Raw genomic sequence first — 24,808 nt, forward strand, 5'->3', positions numbered from 1 at the left:
AGCGAGGAGAACAATCTTGATGATATTTGAAGGTTTTTACCCTGAATTTCTCTAGGATTTGTGCTAAGCTTGGGTTTTTTTCTCGCCTTCCAGGTATAATTTATGGCTAAGTTTCAAAATTGATTGGTAGGATTACACTAAACCTAAGTTTACTTTGAGCATTCGCATACAATACAATGCTTTTTTCACAAAAGTTTAAAAACCGACATATAGGAAAATTTGCAGCAAATCAGACGAGCAAAATCAATGTGAAAGACAAGTGTTTTTGCTAGGGAACCCAAGGCGGCATGCACGAATCCGATGTGACGAGAAAATTTGAGATGGCAAAAAGGGGGAGCGAACCCAAGGCAGCATACACAAATCTGAAGTGGCACGAGCAAAACCGAGGTGGCAAAGGCAAGAGGCAGAGAAAATTTACACTAAATTTCTTTAGGCTTTGTGTTAAACTTGGTTTTTTTTCTTGCCTTCAAGTTAGAATTTTGTTGCTAAATCTATATTAGCTTCAAAAGAATACAATCCTGTCACGTTAATATAAGTTCTCTCACTCACAATTGTGAGTATAGCTAAATCTCAAAATTTATAGGTAAACCTAAGTTTACTTTGAGCATTTGCACACAATACAATGTTTTTTCAAAAAAGTTTGAAAACCGATTGATTGAAAAATTAAAGGCAATTTTTCTATGTTTCATCAATGATTTTTTCCTAAAATTTGTAGTTTTTCTCATCTTCAAAACTAGAATTTAGAGGTGGATTTCAAATTTTCATATGTGAGAATACACAAAACTTGTGTTTTTCTTTCAAGCAATCTGGTAGCCACTCATATACACAATGCTTCTGCTGAGACACTTGGTAAACATGCATATGAAAAATTTTAGACGCAATCTACTTCTACTATATGAGCATTGGAAGCTTTGTATTTGAAACAAATCCGAGGTTTAACTGAACACAAGGAAAACCGAGGCAGAAGGTGAGTGAACCCAAGGCGGCGTGACTGAATCCAAAGCAACATGAGGAATCCGAGGTGGGACGGCAGATTTAGATGTGAATCTCAAAATTTATATGTCGAATTCTGGTAAAATCAGGGTTTCTTCTCACCTTCAATTAACGTTTAGAGGTAAATCTCAAAATTTGTACGTAGGATTACACTAAATCTAGATTTTCTTTGAGCATTCACATACAACTTCTATACTATATATAGTGGAGCTTAAAATTTTTGAGGAAGGCCCAGGGCATCCACATAAACTATTAGGTGACCTTATTTTGCTTTCATTTCTATAACATTTGAAGGTGCCGATGGTGTATAAGTGTACATGAACAAATAGTGTACACGTACTAACCTACTTATGCATCGTTATGATGTAATGAACACTATTACCATACTTGTGCACAAAACATAAATAGAGATGCAAGCAAGTGTGGCATCTGTAGAGAAACATAGACGGAAAGGCCAATCACATTCTGGATATTAAAAGAAAGTCAACTCATCTCTTTGATACTTGAAGCTCTCTTGCTACATTGGAGACTATGAGCCCTAATAATGTTTTCACAACTCCACTCTTAGACATGAAAAGTTTTATGATTACACATTGTACCAGTTATGGGAACTCATATTTAAAAACTTGCTTACTTACTCAGTTTGTACTTTTGCATTTGGTAGCACTTCTATCAACCCTAGGTAGACCAAGGGGAAAACGTCCTTCCTACTATATAGTAGGTTATGATGTGCACTATTGCCATGCCTTGCTCTCACAAGAAAGAAGCAAGGATAGAAGCAACCAAGAGAGTGGAGTCAAAACATTGAATCCAATTGTGTTCCCGTTGTTGAAACCAATTCTATTGAACCCACTCCATTGTTGAAACCAATTTTGTTTCCATTGTTGAAACCAATTCTACAGAATCCAATCCATTTTCAAACAAAGTTTTATGATCACATTGAATTCTCTTAGCTTTCAAATATTTCACACCATGCTAACTTATCTAAGCTATATAATCAAGCTTCGTAGCATTGCTAGACCCAAACACACAAAAAGGAGGACTCTCTCTCTCTCTCTCTCTCTCTCTCTCTCTCTCTCTCTCCAACCTAATAGAAGTTTATTGAACAAGGGCTAACAACTAACAAAAGATAATTTCTTTGAGCCTAGCTCCCAAGCTTGGTATTAAAAAATGATTTGCAGCTACATATTCATATTTGTTAGAATTTGTCAAGGGGTTGTGTCATACATCACTTTTAGAAATACAACAGACTATACATGTAGAATAGAGTATTGATGGTGTTCCACTGGGAGGAAAGATAGCCCTATGAAACTAGTGGCCATGTTTCTTTGGTCGCAACAACACGCGGGTCACATACTAGTTCAAATCTGACCAAAATTACAAAATCCCGCCCAAAATTACACTTTTTTTTCTTGAGTGTGTCTAAAGTGGCTCCTTTACCCTAAATCTACCACCCCTTTTTATGGACATAAAATGTCTTTTGACTTTCCACCTTCATATGTCTTTTGGCTTTCCACCTTCGTCTTCGTTTGTGTTTCCATTTCCTAAACTCACCCTTCACTTACCCACTCAATATGTTTTGAAGAACTTTTTATTTTTTCCGAAATTGGAATGGCAGTCCCTGCCCCCAATCGAACGTAGCTAGATATGCAGTGCCTCCCTCACAGAGGCTCATGATTTGAGGTAAGTCACAATGTGTGGGAACTATTGTGAGAATTTGTCCAAAACTTCTTGTGACTCTCAAGATCTGTCGCAAGAAAGATTATGTACTCCAATTGTTCGTAGTACTTTATACCTCTAAAGCACTCCCTATTTTGATTGAAAGTGTCTCCCTTTCACTTGGCATAACTCTCATGTGGTTTTAACCCTGCCCTCTAGATTGAAGAGCACCTACATTGTTCTCTTGAGCCTAAAACTTATGAGTATAAAGATTCCTACTCTCGTTCACTTCAAAATGAAAAGGTATTCCTTATTAGGCCTTGAGTGACCTTTTCGCGAGGATTTTGATGCAACGTCTAAATATTCAAAATGATTAGGTTTACAAAATCTCCTCCCAAAAAAAAAAAAGTATTTTGAATGGCCTTAAATTAATCAAAAAGTATTCTGTTGAAGGGCTACCAAGTTACTAAGGGAGGTCTCTCTCTCTCTCTCACACACACACACATATACACATACACATAGACGTATCTATGTGTATGTGTGTGTGAGAGAGAGAGAGAGAGAGAGAGAGAGAGAGAGAGAGAGAGATCCAATTGCCATGATTTTCTTGGCCGCAACAACACACGGATCACATATTAGTTTATATAGGAAGCTGCTAAATGCCACAACACCACGAAACCTAGGAGAACGTTTGTTAAGGATTTACTCCGAAACTCACTGTTGTGAGTTCCTAAGGATTCTAAGACTCAAGAAAGAAAGGTCCTTTGTGAGGCTTTAGAGTGATTCCCATGCATGCTTATTTGTAAGACTCATTGTACTACTATGGTAGAGGAGTCAATTTAGAGAGAAAACTTTTGACCCCCTAGCTAGAGACGGATCCACTCCCGTTTTAGAATCTTGCTTATGTGTCATGTTGTGATTTGTTGAAAAGTGTACCATTATTGGGTCTTGAGTAATGGAGCATAAAAAAGATATATTAAAAATATCGATCTCAATACCATTTGATTCACATTTTCATGAGGATTTTGATGCAATGGTTGAATATTCAAAATGATTAGATTTACAAAATCCCCCCAAAACAAAATAGAGTATTTCTAATGGTTTTAAAAGAATTAAAAGGTATTCATAATTCAAAGATTTCTTTAATAATAACAAAAACGATGCACTAATCTATAGGAATTAAGGGTTTACAATAGTATAAATTGGATGTGAGAAGGATGCATACAACATTGCGCGCAGATGTGCGTGCGTGTGTGTGTGTAAGAGAGAGAGAGAGAACACTTCAAAAGAAATAAAATACTAAAGAAAAAATAAAAGAGAAAAGAAACACAAATATACAATGCTGAGTCTTCCACCTCTTTTATATAGACACAAATGTCTTTGGACTTTCAACCTTCATTTGTGTTTCCATTTTCTAAACTCACCCTTAGCTTACCCACTCAATATGTTTTGAAAGAATTTTTATTTTTTTTTCTAGAATGGAATACCTACTAACCTCCCCCCCCCCCCCCCCCCCCCCCCCCCCCCCGAAAAAAAACAAATTAATCATGAGTAGCTTGTCACAAAACGTCTCTAAATTGGCTCCTTTCTTCTAATAGCTATTGGCTCGGTGGGTTGTATATTTGGCTCTTTTCTTGTTTCAATAGCTCGAATCTTGGCAGATTTGATTGCTCAAGATTCTGCTAGCACCAAATGGACCAAAAATTGAACATGCATTCGTGGGAATCGAACCAAGGAGTTGACTTGCGATTTCAATACCAACTAATCTAACCATTGCATCGTGAGCGCTTTGCTGTCTTCTTTCACTACAAAATAATATCTTGTTGAGGGTCCTATCCAACCCCTTTCGCCTCGTCCATAAGGCTTTGCACCCTAACTCGATTGCCTCACATGCCACGCTCGCATTACATCTAGTCCATGCGCTAGCTACTTGCCATGCCCTCTTTTACTATTCAACCACAAAAATGTGGATCTTCTAAGATTTGTGTTATTAACACCAAAACCAAAATTGTAGCAAAAAAATTCTTTTTAACATGTATTTGACTCCTTTTTTCCATTTCATTAGTTGGAATCGTACAAGATTCAATTTTATTTGGAATGAAATCCAAAGCTCATGACCTCTCGTCGTAAGAGATCTTTTTGAGCTACGTTGGTCCAATGCGAGATCATAGCTGCCTCTTGTGAGCGCAATATGCATTAAAAAAATATTTTTGACCTCCTCTCTTGCACACCTTGTTACATCACATGGCTCCCTCTCTAGACCCGCCACCTGCCTTACGTCATCACCTTACTACCTCGCATGACTATTGACATTTCTTTCCCCTTTTCCACTTCATCACAAAGGGGATATTTTTGAAGATTCCCCTAATTAACAATAAATCCAGAATTTCAACCCCCATACCCCTTCCTAGATTGTCTATACTAGCTCCACACTAGCTTGTTTTCACTTTCATTAGGCAAAATGTGTGTATTTATTTACACACTGGACTCGCAGTAGTGCAAGAGCATTAAAACTAGCACCAAAGAAAACTCAAGTTGTAACATTTAATGGTCTAGTAACTCGTGTGTAGCGGAAACTAGCATGAACATAGTGAGCATTTCATTAGAATAGATTCCTAATGAGAATAACAAGAGTGCTTGGGTGGAGAGAGCAACAAAAAGTATAACACCTAGTTAGATAGCATGAACAATACTTCAAAAGAGAGAGAAATTAAGCAATTGACAATAGTGGAGGACCGGATTTGCATGGAGCTGGTCCCCCCTCCAAAAGGCTTTGTATTATGGTTTCTCCCATCAAGAGAGACATTTTACAATACAATTCTTTGTGTTCTTTCAATACTAGCTAGTGCAATGAAGATGGAAACTTCATGCACTAATCAAAACACTTATCAAACACAACATCAATTTCCTCACGGTCTCAGACCCAAGATCTCACACACCTTCGAAGATGGTGAGAGCTAGCGGGGTATGAGAGTAGATTGAGAGGAAGAAGGAGTATTCTTACGAGAAAGATGTACATCTCCTCACATAATCACTCATATTAGCATAGCTTAGTTTAGTAATTAGCATGGTAGAGTAGATGAGCATGTATTGAAGCTTGGCTCTTGGTTGGATTTGCATCACAAAGCCAAGAGTTGTTGGTGTAGGCCTCCCTTCTCCCAAGCTTGGAGTAGGTGGTAAGCTTTTCATTAAAGCTTGAGAAGGAGAGAGAGAGTCTTCTTGCTTCACACATGAGTTTGTATGAGTGTGTGTGGATAATTCCCTTTGAAAAGTCAGCCCCCTCTCTCTCTTGGTCGACCCCTCTTGCTAGTTGCTCATGTTGCAGCCCTATTGGACCTCCCCAAGCCTAGCCAATGGAATTTCAAGAGCATAAGTGATAGCCTTCTGACATGTGTTCCCCTTTCCCCTTTTGTGAGAGCTTTAAGTAATTAATTAATGCAATTAAACTCTCATTGGACCCCCTTTGTCTCCTAGCCAATAGGAATCAGGCAAGCCATTGGGCTGCTGAATGCTCATTGGACCCCTTGGGAGACTGTCCAATAGTCTTCTAGAGAGCTTAATTCTTATTGTTTCTTTTATTAAGTGTTTTTAAATTAGTTAAACTAGATTTACTCTAGCCTAATTCTCATTGGTCCACCTCCAAGGTCATCCAATAGGATTTGAGTACACCTTGTGGGCATCTGGGCTAGGGAGCTGACATGTGTCCCTCATTCCCTTTGTATAAAGGGAGCTTGTGTGTGTGTGTGAGTTTCTCTCTCATCTCCTACAACTAGGGCTCGCCCCCTCCTATGTAGGGATGCATGAAGACTTTTTGGGACACACATAAAGCATCCAATTTCCCTAAAGTTTGACCTTTGGACACCACCTTTGAATTTTGGAACCTTAACATTTTGGAAGTCTTAATGGGCTGAACCTTAGGGTCTTTTAAGCCCATTGTTACACATTGCTCTTTTGCAGATGGCCCCCCCCTTTGGATCCCTTTTGCCAGCTTAACCAATATTCTAGCTTTTTCTCCCCTGGCACTTCCCCATATTAAATGATCAGTTTAACATGAGAAAATCATTTAGGAGAACTAGATATTAGTTATTATGACATAACCTCTCTCTTGAAATCACATACCAGTTGGCCCGGCGGGCCTGCTGGGTAAAGCTACTTTCCCGTCGGGCCCGCCGTGGCAATATAAAGGCGACGTCGGTGCTTGCCTTTTTCACAAAAGAGGTACATTGAAAAGTCTTCACCAAACTTTCTGGCAGCTTTCCACATTCTCAAAGCAGTGTAGCGGTAATTTTTTAAACCCTTCCTTATTTTATTGATGTTTTTTTGAGTTTTTTGCGTTAAAACTTAAAGGTATAAAATTTCTTTTATCAAATCATCGTACGTGGATGCACTGGCACATGGTTGCAATTGCTGCTAGGTGTGTCATTGCAAAAGCGTACGATGATTATGTTTTATATTGCTCCCAGTCATTCATGCTTCGGCACATGGTTGCAATTGTGACTAGGTGTGTTGCTGCTAGAATGACAGGAGCATCTGTTTGAAAGAAGTCACCGTGCGTGGATGCACTGACACATGGTTGCAATTGCGGCTAGGTGTGTCATTGCAAAAGCGTAGGGTGACTATGCTTTATGTTGCTCCCAGTCATTCATGCTTCGGCACATGGTTGCAATTGCGACTAGGTGTGTTGCTGCTAGAATGACAGGAGCATCTGTTTGTAAGTTGTCGTACGGTGAGGCATTGGCACATGGTTGGAATTGCGATTAGGTGTGTCACTGCAAAAGCGTACGAGATTTATGGTCTATACTGCACTTTTTCTTTCACGTAGAAAAGATCCAAATGCAGTGGCACATAGTTATATTTCACAATGTGTTGTTTGCAATAATACCATTGCAGGCAAAATGGATCCTTCTGCTACTTCAATGATAGAGTTCAAAAAGAAAATTAGACAATTGTTGATTACGATCGTCAGTGCACTAGATCCCGACGATATAGCCCAGATTGTTGCAGATGAGTCTAGATTGCAATCATTATACAGTGAGATTGCCCGCAAAATGTTGTTGTTATATCCAGACAAAACAACCGAATCAATAATCTCATTACTGAGCAGTTGGGTGGGAAATTTGCCCAAGGTGGCCTCTGATTTGAAAGAGGAATGCCCTCAAGAAGTAGACAAGGGTAAGCTAGAGCATTGGAACACTAGATGGAGAGCTGAAAAGGAGAGGTCAAGGCGAGCATCCCACATAGACACACAGTTTGGCCTAAGGAAGAAAATGCGAATGGCTATCACTAGAGTTATGGGGAGCAGCGAAGTTGGAGAACCGTTTATTGAGGAGGCTGCCATTGAGGGAACATCGGGTTCTACTGCTTCTGCCAGTCACCTGGAGAACAGTATATACAATTCTGAATGTAGTATGACTCTGGGAATTCCAAATAAGTCCATTAAGAAGATCAAGAAACTTGGGTCAGGAGCTTATGGCACAGGGTGGCAAGTTCAAATTAAAGGGATCAGTTTCCTTCCTGCAACAAATACTTATTGTGCCAAGGAGTTCAAAGGACAGCCAAGCATCAATGGAAAAGCTTTGCATCAGAAAGTGGGGTAGATCTCAACCATAGAGGGATTGTGAGGAGTATTGCCCACTCTGTAACGTTGCCATGGTTTTTGATATTCCCCTACTTCAATGGGGGAACTTTAGGTGATCTTATGGAGACAGTGCCCCTTCCACATGGCTCTTTCACGACACTTGTAGCGCATCAAGAGGGGAAAGGAAAGATCCCTGAAGACTTTAAATGGGAGCAGCCCTCTGAAGACAAGAAAACACGTATCAAGAGCCTGTGCAATCATGCTCCCTCGTTGATCCATGCCTTGGTGAAGGCATTGCAATTCACACATGACGAGGGAGTGATCCACAATGATCTCCATCCATGGAACATCATGTTGGACTTTACCAAGGATCTCACTCCTCGTATTGGATTAATTGATTGGGGATTGGCTCTGCGTGTTGGCTTAGAGACACAAAAGACCAACAATACCAATGAAGACTGGCAAAAGCTTCATCCTTGGCGAGCTCCCGAGTTACTAGATGGCAATCACCCGTGCCCATGGACCAAGGCCACAGATGTGTACGCCATAGGATGGGTGATATGGCAATTTTGTAAGTTTTGTGGAGAGTTCTCTGACTACTACAACACAGATTGGTTCAAACATAAGGTTTCAGTGGAGGTACAAGCCATATCTAGGATTGTTGTGGAAGGTTGGGTGAGGAAGAAATCCACAGACAGAAAGACCTTGGCACTTTTGGATGAAGAATTAGAAAGATTTGAAGCCCAGCCAGAACGATGCTTACGCCCTCCCTCTGAAATGAGTGTAGCATTTTTTTGATGGATATATGATGTACTTTATGAAGCAGGGTTTTCTGAGACTTTTGACTTATAAAAGCACTTTTAAAAATTGGGTTTTATGCGCCATGGATGATGTATGAGTAATAAAAACACTTTGTTATATCTCAATAGACAACAAATTTTCTGTGAGTTTTGTTTTTTCTCTTAAGTTTCAAGCAATAAGCCACGTGGAATCACTGATTGTCATTCATTGATTTAAAAAATGGTGGTTACTCTTATATCAATTGATTGTCGTAAGATGGTGGTTATTCTAATATGAATTGATTGTCGTAAAATGTTGGTTAAAATTATAGCAATTGATTATCGTAAAATGGTGGTTACTCTTATAGCAATTGATTATCATTAAGTTTGTATGCCGTAACTGAAGTACAGTGTTTAATCAGGACATGGATAATGATAATCCATGTGTCAAGGTGGTGGAGTGAACGACACCGCTCGAATTGCAGCTTGTTGCTCCCAGTGGGCCAACCCAGTGGGTACACAATGGAAAGAGGTGAGCACTAGGATTGACCGAGAAATGGTCAAATCCATATGGCCAGGCGTTGCAGATGACAACATCAAGAAAGGCCGACTCAAGCTATCACAATGCATTAATGCAGACATACGAGACAATGGAGAGAACATATATCTCGATGTTATGGGTCATCCTATGCATCATATGGATTGTCCATTGTGGTTTGCCAAGATGTTATACATGCATTATGTCTTGGGTGAAGCAGTGGACTTCAGCTCAAGGACACCTCACATGACGGTTGAGGACATTCACAGTAGTGCAATCACCGTCACACGGCAAGAGATGTCATTGGCACTAGAAGGTGCATCAATGGAAGTGCACCAAGTTAAGGAGGAGCTTCAAACTCAACTGAGGCAAGCATCACAAGCTACACAAGGCTCTCATGCAGAAGCAACCCTAAATAGAGACTTGCAAAGGGAGGTGAAGGTGCTATCTCGCCACGTAAAAGAGTTAGAGGGGACTATAAAAAAACAAAATGCTGCCACATTGATTGAGCACCCAACATCTATTGAGGCCCCTCCAGCTTTTGGTGAGCACGGTGGTCCTTGCCCCATATGTAGATCATTCTTTCATGAGTGGTGTGGTCACTTCAACTTGCCATGCGGACATATGTACCATATATCATGCTTGATGCAAAGCATGATGAATAACTTTCATTGTGCTATATGTGAGTATGAGATATCCAAAAAGCTATATGCAATGTTCAAAATGTCTGAAGACTATAATAAGCTTAAAGGTCAGTGTGAACAAGAGAATGAAGATATTCTCACAAATATTTCACTATCACTTGGATAGTTTTTGTAACATTTGAAAACATTTACTCGTTGTCTTGCGAGAATTTATTAGTGAATTGTGAATTGTCCTCGCTTCAGCTTCAATTATGATATGTGATAATGCAAAGATTTGTTATGGCTTTGTATATTATGAAGCTTTAATAGTGATTTGTGGCCTTGTAAAGGTTTTTAAGGGCTTCGTTTATTATTAAGCAAATGTCTAAACCTTAAACTAAATATAAAAAAAAGCTTATAAGATAAATAGTTTCTGAACTTAAACAGAAGTCACTCAATGGATTCGATAATCTATTAATTAAACCACTGTCGCTTGTTGCGGACGGGTCAAAGTTGGTTCAATTTCCAAATTCTCTTCAATCTCTTCTAAAGTACATGTAGTTTCTACTTCATGAGATTCCCCTTGCAGCTCACTGTCTTCGCCGACCTTATCATTGGTTACATCATAAGTCCAGCGCGGCATCTCCTCTTTGTAGTTCTCAGCTTGCACTCTTGCTAATAGCCGATGGTTGCAGTACATATACACCAATTTTTCAGCTCTTGAATTTAGAAGGCGGTTTCTGATGGTGGAATGTACATATTTATATGTACTCCAGTTTCTCTCAGAACTTGAATTGGATGCACATTGGGCTAGGATTCTAACAGCTAGGCGTTTAAGGGTGGGTGCACTACCGCCATTCATCATCCACCACTTCCACGCTGGTTGCTCCGTGGCAAGTTTCTACACAAATTCTGTACCAAACTTACCCTTTTTGAGTTTAAACTTCGTAAGATCAGTAACAACTGATGCATGCTTATCACAATCATCATAAAACCTGCCTATCACATCATAAAAGTCTTCCAGCACCTCCTCATCAAGTTTGTCTATTTCCATTGCCCAATACTCTGGATCCAATAAGAAAGCTACGTTGTGTAGTGGATTATGTGCTCCAACCCATCGACCATGCACATACTTTCTCAAAATTTCTCTCCTCTTTTGAGTGAATGGTGCCTTCCAAGGCTTCACAATTGGCTCCTGGGGCTCCTCTGGATTTGCAAGGCTTTCTTGAACAGTCCACCAAGCCATCCACACCTTACCTATGTTAGGCAAGGCAGAATCCAGTTGGCGTAATGCGAGCATAATTGGCATCATGACATTGTGCACATCCACCACATCATCCCAGAAGTGGCGATCAGCTAGTAGATCTTTGATCACCCCTATTTTGCTTTTTATCTTCTCCCTTTGACCGGCCTCCCATTCTGAAAAAGTGGCACAAACAAATGTCTCCATCATAGCATTCTTATTTTTTATTAGTGATTCTACCGTATAGTAGTTGGTGCAAAATCTAGTTTCGCACGACAGTTTTAACATAGTAGACATCCTGTGACGGTACATGTCAAGAACTCTCTGACGCTTCAAAACAAACTTGACTATTAAGCGAGCATTGTCTACTATCCATTTGAACCACTCTGTGTCCTCCCTCTTGTACCAATCTTGCAATACCAAGTTCAAGCTGTGTGGACTGCAACCAGCACTATATAGGTGAGAGAAGCGACTTTCAAGTATCCTACCTGCAGCCCTGCAATTTTTGGCATTGTCCATGATTACTTGGACAACATTTTCTTTTCCAAGTTCCTCAACTGCGTCGCCAATGATGTCAGCTATAAAACTGCCAGACTTTATTTGACCAGAGCTATCCACATCTTTGATAAAACATTCACCACGAGGACATACAAGCATGATGTTGATCAATGGCCGCCTTTGAATGTTGGACCAACCATCACTAACTATGGTGTATCTAGATTGTTCTGTTGCATTTAATATTACCCTTTGAATATCCTGTTGTGTGCTTGTGTAACATTTATCCAACAGTTGGTTTCTCATATGGTGATATGTTGGAGGGGTAAATCCAGCACCATACTTCCCAATGCGTTTCCAAGCTGACTTCTATGCATCAAGGGTGACAATGGCCAATGATCCCCCAATGAAATAGACGGCTTTAGCTAGAGCAAGTTGTGCTTCTTCTAAGGCAAGCGTTTTGAAGCTCGTCTGTAAGCTAACCTGTCTACTTTTTGACGATCCTACCTGAAAGTCAAGAGATCCATGGTTTGGAGGTGTAGTTCCATCGATATGAGAAGTTGGTTCCATGCTTTGAGTGTGTCCATTGGTGGGCGTTACACCCAATGATCCCTCATACTGGTTTGATCTTATCGATACCGGGGTGTGATGGTCGCAAGTAGAGAGTTTTGATCTTTTGCTCGTGGAAATTAGCTTATCAATTAAAGCTTTTAAGCGCATAGCTGCTTCTTCTGCACGTAAGCCCTTGCACTTTCCTCCTTGGATTCTGGTATTGCCACCTAGCAAATGATCCCTTATTCTTGGTGCTCCTCCAGATTTCTCTTCACCACAAAAGTTACATTTCCAATCTTGATACTTATTTAAATTTGTGGCAAAATTCCACTCGGGTCCTAGACTTTTTCCACCTGCCTTTCGCTTGCCCTGCGAAGCAGGACCTGACATCGAGGTAGGAGGTCTCCTCAAGGAAGCCAGGCTTGAGACACCAACATCACCGCTCACATTCTCGTTGGAAGACATACTTATTGGATGCCTGAAATACCAATAAACATAGCTCAGTATGCTATCTCTTCTTTCAAGTATTATTCAAACCAAACATTAGTGTTATAATCAATATCACACACAAGCGTAGTAGTGAAGCCTCAAGGGAATAAACCTCAATCTACTCAAACATGAGCAAGCAAATACAACGGTGAATCAAATATGTGATCAGTCCATCCCAAAAGTAGAGATATCGACCCAAAGATTCACCTTCCTACCCCTTTCATGAATCAGTCCAGTCCAAAAAAGAACTAATGACCCATGATTGGATCTCTAATCGAAATAGCAAGAAAATACAACGGTGAATCAAACATGTGATCAGTCCATCTCAAAAGTAGAGATATCGACCCAAAGATTCACCTTCCTACCTCCTTTCATGAATCAGTCCAGTCCAAAAAAGAACTAATGACCCATGATTGGAGCTCTAATCGGAATAGCAAGCAAATACAACGATGAATCAAACATGTGATCAGTCCATCCCAAAAGTAGAGATATCGACCCAAAGATTCACCTTTCTACCTCCTTTCATGAATCAGTCCAGTCCAAAAAAGAACTAATGACCCATGATTGGAGCTCTAATCGGAATAGCAAGCAAATACAACGGTGAATCAAACATGTGATCAGTCCATCCCAAAAGTAGAGATATCGACCCAAAGATTCACCTTTCTATCTCTTTTCAAGAATCAGTTCAGTCCAAAAAAGAACTAATGACCCATGATAGAAGTTCTAATCAATATAGCAATCAATTTAGCAAATATAACAGTGAACCAAACATGAGATTAGTCCATCCCAAATGTAGAGATACCGACCCAAAGACTCACCTTTCTACCTCCTTTCAAGAATCAGTTCAGTCCAAAAGAGAACTAATGATCCATGATCAGAGTTACATTAAGTTTTAATTTTTTTTAAAGACTATTCATTTTTTTACCTTTAGTTTTTCTTCCAAATTTTAAAGGATGACCAAATTTAGAGGAAGAGGTGATGTGATGTGATGTCTACTACAGGGTTATATAGAGCCGCCAAATATGGAGGGGGTACATGACGGGTCCGGCGGGATTCTTGCTTGTCCCGCCGGACCCGTCGGGCCTACCGGGATTGTTGGTTCTCCTGCCGGTTCTACGTTTTCTACCGGTTTTCGTAAGTCATGACATTAGATATGTTATTAACATGAAAAAAATAGTGATAATAACAACAATAATTAACATTTAACAAAATGCGTCATCGCGTAATTAAAATCCCTGTCCGTTACATAGTCTTTTAGTAGATCTAGAATTGTTAGGTTAGCTATTTCACTTTGGCCATCCATTTGCTGGTGATAGGCCGAAGAGAAGTTTAGCCTTGTCCCTAAATTCTCAAAGAGACCCTTCCAAAAATTATTGGTCATTCTAGGATCTCTATCCGACACTATGGACATTGGAAAGCCATGGTACTTGAAGATTTGTGAAATGAAGAGGGTTGCCATTTGATGGGTGGTGAACTTCCTGGAAGAAGTTCAATTTCATGGTCATCATTACCTTGTTTAGGGGGTAGCTCACAAGGGATGTCGTCAATAAAGACATCTTGAAACCCCTTGATAAAATTGGATAACTCTAATTCCTTTTGATTGTGTACATTTTCTTTTGCTAAAACATTAGGTTCATTTTGAAAATCTTTAACAAAAATTATGTACACCGAAATAGAGCTCTTTATTGACTTGTTGAAAGCTTGTGTATGTACAATGGGTATGGTGTTACCCATTTCCTTAGCATCTATGTATATATCTTTTTCCTTGAACCTAAAGGAGATTCTCCTTTTAGGGAATTTAACATTGGCAGCCATGCAATCAAACCATGGTGCCTTTAGGATTACATCCTCATGCTTGAAAGGAGAGATAAAGAAGTCCTCTTTGTCCACATAGCTTTGAACATGGAGCTTCAATTTACCGATTAAGGGAGTGACTGAAGCTTCTTGCCCCTTGAAAGCACCGTCTACGGGAAGGACATCTCTCATCTTATAGGCTTGTATGCCTAGCTTGGTGGCCCACTCTGTGGATATGAAATTGTGAGTAGAACCAGGGTCAAAGAGAATAAAAGCATCATGTTCTCTTATCTTTCCCTTAGCATGGCATAGAGGAGATCCTTTGTGGTGAGTTTCCTCCTCTTGGATTTCAACCAAGGTAGCTCTAGGAGGTTCATGGTGGGTGTTCTTTTGGGGACAAGCACGGTACGCATGCCCTTGCTAGCTGCACTTAAAATAGCGGTTATCCTTGCGATAACGCTCAAGATCTGAAGGAGAGAGTTTATTTTTGCCTTTGTAAAATTCCTTCTCTTTAGCTTTGTTGGAATTGCCCTTAGGAGAATTTTGGACATTGTCCTTCCCCTTAAGCTCATTGGAACCCTTGTTTTCTGTGGGCTTAGAATTTCTCTTAGCCCCTGTTTGGAAATTGATTCGAGAAGCCACCATAGTATGGTGTATAACCGCTGATATGGTACGTGGCCTTTGGGAGTTGACATACTCCGCCATTTCTTCAGTTAAGCCCGCACAAAATTGTTGCTTTTCATCTCTAAAATCCAACTTTTTAAAGACAGTGGCTTTGAGTTGTAAGTCCCAAAACTTGTCAACATATTTGTGAATGGATTTGTAGGGAGAGAGCTTCAAGCTTCGCCATTCGGTGAGTACTTTGTCTTTGGAATCGGTGGCCAAAAACTGCTTCAAAATGGAAGCTCTTAAAGATTTCCATGTTTGTGGAGCTTCACCGTTGGCCCGTAGGCTAGACCACCATTGCCTGACAGACTTTTGAAAGTGCATAGATACATGGTGTACCTTAGAGGACTCCATAAAGCCCTCATCTCCAAACGCCACATCGAATTGTTGGATAAAGGCCAAGACTTTGTCCGTAGCACCAAAGGTAAGGAAAGAGATGATCTTCCCTTCATCTTTGAATTTCTTGAGCTTGGACGACCTCTTCCACGCGGCATAGGATTTCCTATGGCCTCTTCTTCTTGATGTTTCAAACGTTGCACCATCACTTTCTTCAGAAGATGAAGAATTTGAGGAAGGTGGAGAAGAGGGTGACCTCTTTCTTGCCTTGATCTGCTTTGTCTTCACCATCACTTTCATAAGAGGAAGAGGATGAAGAAGATGGAGAAGAGGGTGTCCTCTTTCTCGCCTTTTTCTTCTCTTGATTTTTGTCATCCCTCTTTGAACTATGGTGTGGAGAAGTGTGCGATGGTCTTCTCCGCTTTGGAGGTGATGGAGAGCGTTTAGCCCACCGTCTTCGTGGAGCCATCTCCGCCGAGGTGGCAGGAGACTCACTTCTTTCTCGTTCCTTCGGTGGAGGCTCTTGAGTTCTCCTTTGAGAAGGAGATACATCATCAAGGAGCAAATTTCTAAGCCCTTTGCATGGATCCTCTTCTTCTTCCCGAATCGGAGAGAGGCCTCTTTTGGAAGTCTCACAAGAAGGCTTCCTAGGTACTCTCTTGTCATGGTGGGGAGCTTGGAGAATCCCATGAGCACGAAGCTACCGCTGCACTTCACTTTGGAGGGATGGATTGCCCATGGCTTGTTGAAGCCTAGAAACAAGGTAGTTAACAAGCATAGGAGCCTGCTCATTAGCAAAATCAAAGTTATCAACATTAATTTCACTCTCTTTACTATTGTCAGCCATTCTAACAACTTTTACGTGTAAACTTTTTAGGTGTACTTTGGCACTTCAAGCCCTAGCTACCACTCCTCTTTACCCCTTTAGAAAAAGCACTCAAGCTACTGTAACCGTGGCTCGAATACCATTAATTGCAAGGACTGGAAGAGAGGGTCGTTAGACACCAAAACAACACTGGCTCTTGTCAAGCTTCTAATAGCTCAATAGTGGTTAACGCCCCGTAGGACTCCACTATTAAGACCATAGCTCTCGACGGTGATGCCCCGTTATCTGCACGAAGGCAGATGTACTACAAGGCTAAAAAATCCCTATTCTACTTATTCACATGCAATTAATAATACCAACCATTTATAGCTAGCTCGAGGACCTCCCTTCTTGAGCAAGAAAAGAGAAACCTTGTGCTCTGATACCAATGTAACATTTAATGGTCTAGTAACTTGTGTGTAGCGGAAAATAGCATGAACATAGTGAGCATTTCATTAGAATAGATTCCTAATGAGAATAACAAGAGTGCTTGGGTGGAGAGAGCAACAAAAAGTATAACACCTAGTTAGATAGCATGAACAATACTTCAAAAGAGAGAGAAATTAAGCAATTGACAACAATTGAAGCCGGATTTTCATGGAGTTGGTCCCCTCTCCAAAAGGCTTTGTATTATGGTTTCTCCCATTGAGAGACATTTTACAATACATTTCTTTGTGTTCCTTAAATACTAGCTAGTGCAATGAAGATGGAAACTTCATGCACTAAGCAAAACACTTATCAAACACAACATCAATTCCCTCACGGTCTCAGACTCAAGACCTCACACACCTTCGAAGATGGTGAGAGTTAGCGGGGTATGAGAGTAGATTGAGAGGAAGAAGGAGTTTTCTTACGAGAAAGATGTACATCTCCTCACATAGTCACTCATATTAGAATAGCTTAGCTTAGTAATTAGCATGGTAGAGTAGACGAGCATGCATTGAAGCTTGGCTCTTGGTTGGATTTGCATCACAAAGCTAAGAGTTATTGGTGTAGGCCTCCCTTCTCCCAAGCTTGGAATAGGTGGTAAGCTTTCCATTGAAGCTTGAGAAGGAGAGAGAGAGTCTTCTTGGTTCACACATGAGTTTGTATGAGTGTGTGTCGATAATTACCTTTGAAAAATCAGCCCCCCTCTCTCTTGGTCAACCCCTCTTGCTAATTGCTCATGCTGTAGCCATATTGGACCTCCCCAAGCCTAGCCAATGGAATTTCAAGAGCATAAGTGATAGCCTTTTGACATGTGTTCCCCTTTCCCCTTTTATGAGAGCTTTAAGTAATTAATTAATGCAATTAAACTCTCATTGGACCCCCTTTGTCTAGGAATCAGACAAGCCATTGGACTGCTGAATGCTCATTGGACCCCTTGGGAGACTGTCCAATAGTCTTCTAGAGAGCTTAATTCTTATTGTTTCTTTTATTAAGTGTTTTTAAATTAGTTAAACTAGATTTACTCTAGCTTAATTCTCATTGGTCCACCTCCAAGGTCATCCAATAGGATTTGAGTACACCTTGTGGGCATCTGAGCTAGGGAGCTGACATGTGTCCCTCATTCCCTTTGTGTAAAGGGAGCTTGTGTGTGTGTGTGTGTGTGTGTGTGTGTGTGTGTGTGAGTTTCTCTCTCATCTCCTACAACTAGGGCTCGCCCCCTCCTATGTAGGGATGCATGAAGACTTTTTGGGACACACACAAAGCATCCATTTTCCCTAAAGTTTGACCTTTGGACACAACCTTTGAATTTTGGAGCCTTAGCATTTTGGAAGTCTTAATGGGTTGAACCTTAGGGTCTTTTAAGCCCATTGTTGCACATTGCTCTTTTGCAGATGGCCCTTCCTTTGGATCCCTATTTTCTCTCCTTTGGATCCCTACTGTGGCGCTTCCCCATATTAAATGATCAGTTTAACATGAGAAAATCATTAGGAGAATTAGACATTAGTTATTATGACACGAGTGGTACCATGGTATCCATGAACCTTCTACACTAACCATGCCACCATGGTTGGTGGGTTCGATGTCCCTTGTGCAACATGTTCAATACAAATTCATAATTATGGTGGTTGCCTCAATGCCTATACGCTTGTTCTTCCTTTGTCTTCCTTGTCATTGTGCATAAATTCTATCCCCATCTTCCCTACTATGGCAGCTGCCTCTCAAGTCTTGCTCTCTTCTTTCCTCGAGTGCTGTGTGCCTCATTCAATGGCCACATGCTAGGCTGGTCTCACTTTTTCTTTCCTTTCTAATCAACAAGGGAGAATCTCGTGAAATTCGCCCAAAGTCTAGAATTGTTGCAAGTAGTAGTAGGCCCTGCCAATTTTCCTTTCGGGTTGATTAAGCTGAATCTACCAAGATGCTTCGTTGGGTTACGAAAAAAAAGGGGACGATGGCACATGGAGGACAAAGGGAAAGGAGGGGCTGAGATAGAGATGCCATGTGTCATGGCGGGCAAGAGGAGAGAGACTGATTTTTTTGTTCTGCGATGCATTAGGCGAAGGTGTAATGACATAGGAAGATTGCTCTCTCTCTCTCTCTCTCTCTCTCTCTCTCTCTCTCTCTGTGCTTTTCCTGTAGCCGTTCTCTCGTTTGTGTGCAGGAACAGAATCGTGTTTGTGTGTAGGGGGAATGCAATACTACAGTCGGAGTTGCAGAGGAGGGTGACGACCTGAGCTCACGAGGGCACAGGGTGCAGCTTGTCTGAAGAAAATTGCATGCATGTCACGCGAGCGTTGTGCCTTCTCCTTCAAGAGTGGTTGCCCCATGACAAAAGCCAGCTGAGGAATGGCTTGTCGAAAAGAGAGACACAGGCCGAGAGAGAGATATATATAAGCCGTGTGCTGCCATTGTTGAGCCGAAGGCGAAGAGAAAGAGTATTTTTTTCTCTGCAGCAAATTAGTTCTCTCTCGTTCGGTTCAGCAACATCCCCCTTTGTGACTCTCGAGCTCCCCGTCCAGTATGCAGCTTGGCCTCTTGATAATTGTCATTCTCTCGTGCTCTGGTCTGTGTGCAAGGCAGGCCCGGACTGTGACAGTCTGCTTCATTTGTCTGCAAGGATGGCCTGGTGTGGAGGAGAAAGAGAGAGACAGTCACAGGGAGACGGCAGGCTAGGCGAGGCATATCCTGTCCTCAGGTGCATGGTACTCATGGAGGACACAGAGCGTCGGAGGAAAGCACGGCATGCCATGTGTGAGGGCGACGATTGAGAGACAAAAGGGTAGGCGAGGATGTTGTAGCGTGGGCCTGTGCAACGAGCAACTTGGGGAGGTAGCGTGGCCGAGGGGTGAGGGAGCCCTCGATTGGCGAGGGGTGAGGGAGTCCGCGATTGGCAGAGGGGCAGACGAGCGCAGAGCAGGGCTGTGATCGTGACAACTTGGGAACTTTTGCCATTCAATCCTGAGATTCTTTGGGAATCTTCAATGACAAATTAATTAATTTATTCGGTGTAGACCCAGAGTAGTAGTCTAGTCTAGAATTGTTGCTATAAATCCCTTTCTTTAATCGTTTCTATTTTAGTTTCCCTCTCCAAAGTTTGAGGGGAAATTTACAAGTTGCAACAGGTTAGGGAACTTACACACTGTCAACATGGAGGCAACCCATCTTTTATGATCACCACCTAGAGATACCTTAGACATAGACACTAGATAGAGTAGTAACTTTAGAGATCATCAAAGGTGTTGAAAATGCTAGTACACGCTGAAACTTAAGAATTCCTTCTGCAGTTTTTGAGAGATATCACTCAAGCTCTAGTAGCTAATTTTTTCAAGTTTTGTGACACCAAGCTTTAACTAATTTTGTGACACCAAGCTTTAACTAATTTTGTTTTGCAATTCCCAACAATGTCCCTCAAATCTTTTTTTGAGGTGCTTATTAAGGAGTATCCAGGGAGATGCCGTGTGGACAATAAAAGGAAAATGGGATGTTGCATGGAGATCAGTTGGTGGGTGAAATGGACGCGTGTCCCTAGGCAAGGTAGGGCTAGGACTAGGAGGCTCGTTTTATCAAACCGCCCTGTCATGCGTGCTGTGAATCACCTCTCTCTCTCTCTCTCTCTCTCTCTCTCTCTTCTTTCAGCAACATCCCTCTCTCTCGATTTGCATGTCGAGTTTCACGTCCGATTTGGAGCTCGCTTGCCCTCCTGACGGCTCTCCCTCTGGTCTGTGTGTGGGGCAGTCGCAGACTGCGACAATCTGCAACATTTATCTGCAAGGGTGACCTGGTGTGTAGGGCTCTGGCTTGTGCGCAGCAGACCCAAGTTCAATAGAGAGACCATGCTGCAGATTGTGGGCGTCATGGTAGATTAGATACTATGTTGCACGTTGTGGACATGGCAAGATTCATTTCCAGGTAGGTACCGAGGCAGGAGGACAAAGAGAGAGACAGTCAAATATTGTTACTGTTCGGGGGAGAGGGGGAGAGATTTTTTAAATAATTTGCGCTATGCCTCAGTGCGCACTTGTCTGCAGGGCATGCATCGTGTGTAGCTAGGTTTGTCAATGCGCACCACCTTCGTGAGGACATGAGGTCATGTGTGCAGGAATGCAGACGCCAGGGAGTGCATAGAAAAGGCCATAATGCAACTAAAGTGGAGGTGGCAAGTTCGCAGGCCTCTGTGTGTGTGTGTGTCCTGTGTGTGTCCTGTTTTGAGCCGAAAATCTACAGGGAGCCAATGCTTTGTTTGTGCGCAGAGGAACGGAGGGGGCAAGCTCAGAACGATCGGATTGGAAGTGATGAGATTGGACATACCTCTACGTTAGATCTCAGTGTTAAAATGCATTAGGCTTTTAGGGCCAAAGGAATCAACTAATCTTTTGTTTTTTCTAAAACTCCAATTGTGAGTGAGTGTACTAAATGTCACCAAGAAATATACAATCCGTCCCAAGCTCGTGCCAAGCCTTGAGGGATAGAGGTTTACTACCTAGTAGCAAAAAGGCCAATCCTTTTACATAGCAAAGCTCGACCGATGGGTCGTCCTCAACCAATCCGAGTTATGTCTTTTACCTACCACATATATTATCTCCTTGCTTTTTTGTACAATCTCTGAGAAGCTAGCCACAAAGAGATCTCTATCGAAAACATGACAATACCTAGACTTCCAGATATTACTGAAGAAACATTATCTAAAACTTTGAGTACAAATTGGAAGTACAGAACTTCGAAACTGTTTTGTACCAAGGCACAAATCCTTCTTGAAAAACCCTATCTTCCGTGCTCTTTTTATCCATTTGCACATCTTTCCTACAAGGCCTCTAATAGCTGGGGGACATTCCATGAAAAGGTGGGCGAGGTCTTCGCTAGCCAATCTACACCCTGAACATCTATGGGGCCCAATAACATGGACTTGAATCTTGATCATGGCTATTGGCAAGACTCTCCATAGTACCTTCCACAGAAATATCTTCATAAAATGAGGCCATTGTGGATTCCAAATGTTCTCCGTGACCTCAATCCATTGAGCCCTGTGACCATTGCTTCTTCCACTACTTGTTTAAAGGGACAAACCAATCAGCCTCGTGTATTAACGCTTAGTAATTTTTATGAACAACTATGTCAAACATTTAATTGTTATTGTTAAGTCTCCAAATATATTATCAAAGGGTATAAATCTTTCATAACCTTGCACGAACTTGAATGGAGAATGACATAATATTAGTTAAAGCTATCCATTTTGTAATCCTCGCACCTCAAGGTTCGGCGTGAGCTTGAGGCTGTCTTTTAATTTTACTAGCTCATGCCACCCACCTACTGTGGGTCTCACTCGCTCTTACCAATAGTACAATGGTAAGGCCTCCGGCAATGCTCAAGCATGTCAACACTATTTACATAAGCCCTACATCTAGAGAGAATTCTCTCTCTCTCTCTCTCTCTCTCTCTCTCTCTCCACATTTAACCCATTATTCAATAGAGGTATCCTCTCTTCTCTCTCCATTTGATTCCATTGCACTGCATTCCAAGAGAAAAACTCCCTGACAGGAAGCTACTCAAGAACTTTTTGTGCTTTATGAAGTGCACCACATCTGTCATACAGGTCGACCAAGGCATTACTGAGCACATGTTTCCTTTCACAACAACCCTTGATTAACAATATCATCGTGAATTCTTGCCCATAAAAACATCTCGTCTTGTGTTATGCCACATGCCTTGAAGGGGCAAAGTGTATGCGATTGCATTTACCTCTCTCTCTCTCTCTCTCTCTCTCTCTCTCTCTCTCTCTCTCTCTGCATCTACCTAAAATAACCCAGAGCTTGTTGACCCGACCCTTGCCTTCAAGACGCAAGCATATGTGATTGCATCTGGAGTGAAAACCCTCGCTTCACATCCGCCAAAAGCAGCCCAAATCTTCTTGGCCATGCCCAAGTTGGACATATCCCGCAATCAATGCATTCCAAGAGACGACATCCTGGACAGGAAGCTCCTCAAGCACTTTTTGTGCTTTATGAATTGCACCACATTTGGCATACATGTCGACCAAGGAAGTGCCCAACGTATGTGATTGCATCTGGAGAGACAACCTCGCTTTGAATCCACCAAAAACAACCCAGAGCTTCTTGCCCTGTCCAAATTGTACATATCTCGCAATCAATGCATTCCAAGAGACGACATCCTGGAGAGGAATCTCCTCAAGCACTTTTTGTGCTTTATGAAGTGCACCCCACTTGGCATACATGTCAACCAATGTAGTGCCAAGCACGATGTTTCTTTTAACAACATCATCATAAATTCTTTTGGCCATATCAACATCTTGGGCAGATCCCACAATCATTGCATTCCAAGAGACTACATCCCGAACATGATTTCTCTACCAGTGCTACATGGATTTTCTTAACTATGTGTATAAGGTGTCTCCACACACACACACACACACACACACACACACACACACACACACACACACACACACACACACACACACACACACACACACACACACACACACAGAGTTCTCATTCATGACTTATTCTCTCTCTCTATAGGAGTTCATCTCTCTCTCTCTCTCTCTCTCTCTCACACACACACACACACACACACACACACACACACACACACATCCCACCTACAAAATTTGAGATATATTCCCGACTGAGAGGAGACTGATAAAGAGAAGATCCGATTCAAACTCCCATGAAAATAGTATAAATTTGCAACATTTGTTTTATTTTTCCCTCTACATCTCTCTCTATTTATTTATCTAAAACATGTTTTTAGCATTCATATGAAGCTACTATAACGCCTTGAACCACAACGAAGTTGAAAGAGAGAGACCCCTTGCCGTCGCCAATGGCCACAACTTGCTACTCCCAAGTTTTTCTGCATTTCAATTTTCTATTTTAATTTAGACCTCTCTCTCTTGTTCACTCTCTTTCCTTCTTCTCTCTCTCTCTCCACTCTCTCTACAAGGTTAGGCCTCTCCCCCCATGTGAAGTGAGGGAATGTCTCGAGATGCAATTAGCTACGCTTGAATTTTGAAGGCATGTGGCACTTTGCAAGACAATGCTAGGGGCAAAATAATCCATGATAATATTGTTAGTCAAGGGTTGTTTGAAAGTAAACGTCGTGCTTGGCAATGCCTTTGTCGACATGTATGCCAAATGTGGTGTACTTCAAAAAGCACAGAAATTGCTTGAGGAGCTACTGGCTTGGGATGATGTCTCTTGGACTTCATTGATTGCAGGATATGCCAAGTAAAGGGTAAGGCTAGTAAGCTATGGGCTATATTCAACAAATTCAAAGGGAGGGCATCTCTCCAGCTATAATCACTTACACTTGCATCTTGAAGGCATGTTTCACCACTCAAGATGTTGATACGGGTTAAAGACATCAAGTTGATATTACAAGTCAAGGACTGCTGAAAGAAAACATAGATGCAATCACCTATGCTTTCACCTTGAACTCATGTGGCACGACAGAAGAACTGATATGGGCAAAAGAATTCATGATCATATTTTTAGTCAGGGGTTGTTGAAAGAAAACAATGTACTTGACTTGGTCGACATGTATGCCAAATGTCGTCTACTTCAAACAAAAAACCAAAAGTAGTTGAGAAGCTGCCTATCTGGGATACCCTCTCTTGGAGTGTTTTGATTGTGGAATATACCCAATAGGGATAGGGCTAGGCAACTTCCAAATTGGACTATTTCACATGATGCAAAGTGAGGGGATCTCTCTACATGGATTAGCCATGCTTAAATGTTGAAGACATGTGGCACTAT

At 41.5% G+C, this 24,808-nt stretch overlaps 1 pseudogene; it reads left to right on the top strand.

Annotated features, from left to right (window-relative positions):
- The window catches only part of LOC147458918 (uncharacterized), a 49,623-nt pseudogene extending 25,339 nt beyond the window's left edge, over window positions 1–24,284 (top strand).
- The last annotated feature ends 524 nt before the right edge of the window (window positions 24,285–24,808 follow it).

Source organism: Adiantum capillus-veneris, chromosome 4 (genome assembly GCF_014529385.1).
Source record: "Adiantum capillus-veneris isolate H3 chromosome 4, ASM1452938v2, whole genome shotgun sequence".
Lineage (NCBI taxonomy): Eukaryota > Viridiplantae > Streptophyta > Polypodiopsida > Polypodiales > Pteridaceae > Adiantum > Adiantum capillus-veneris.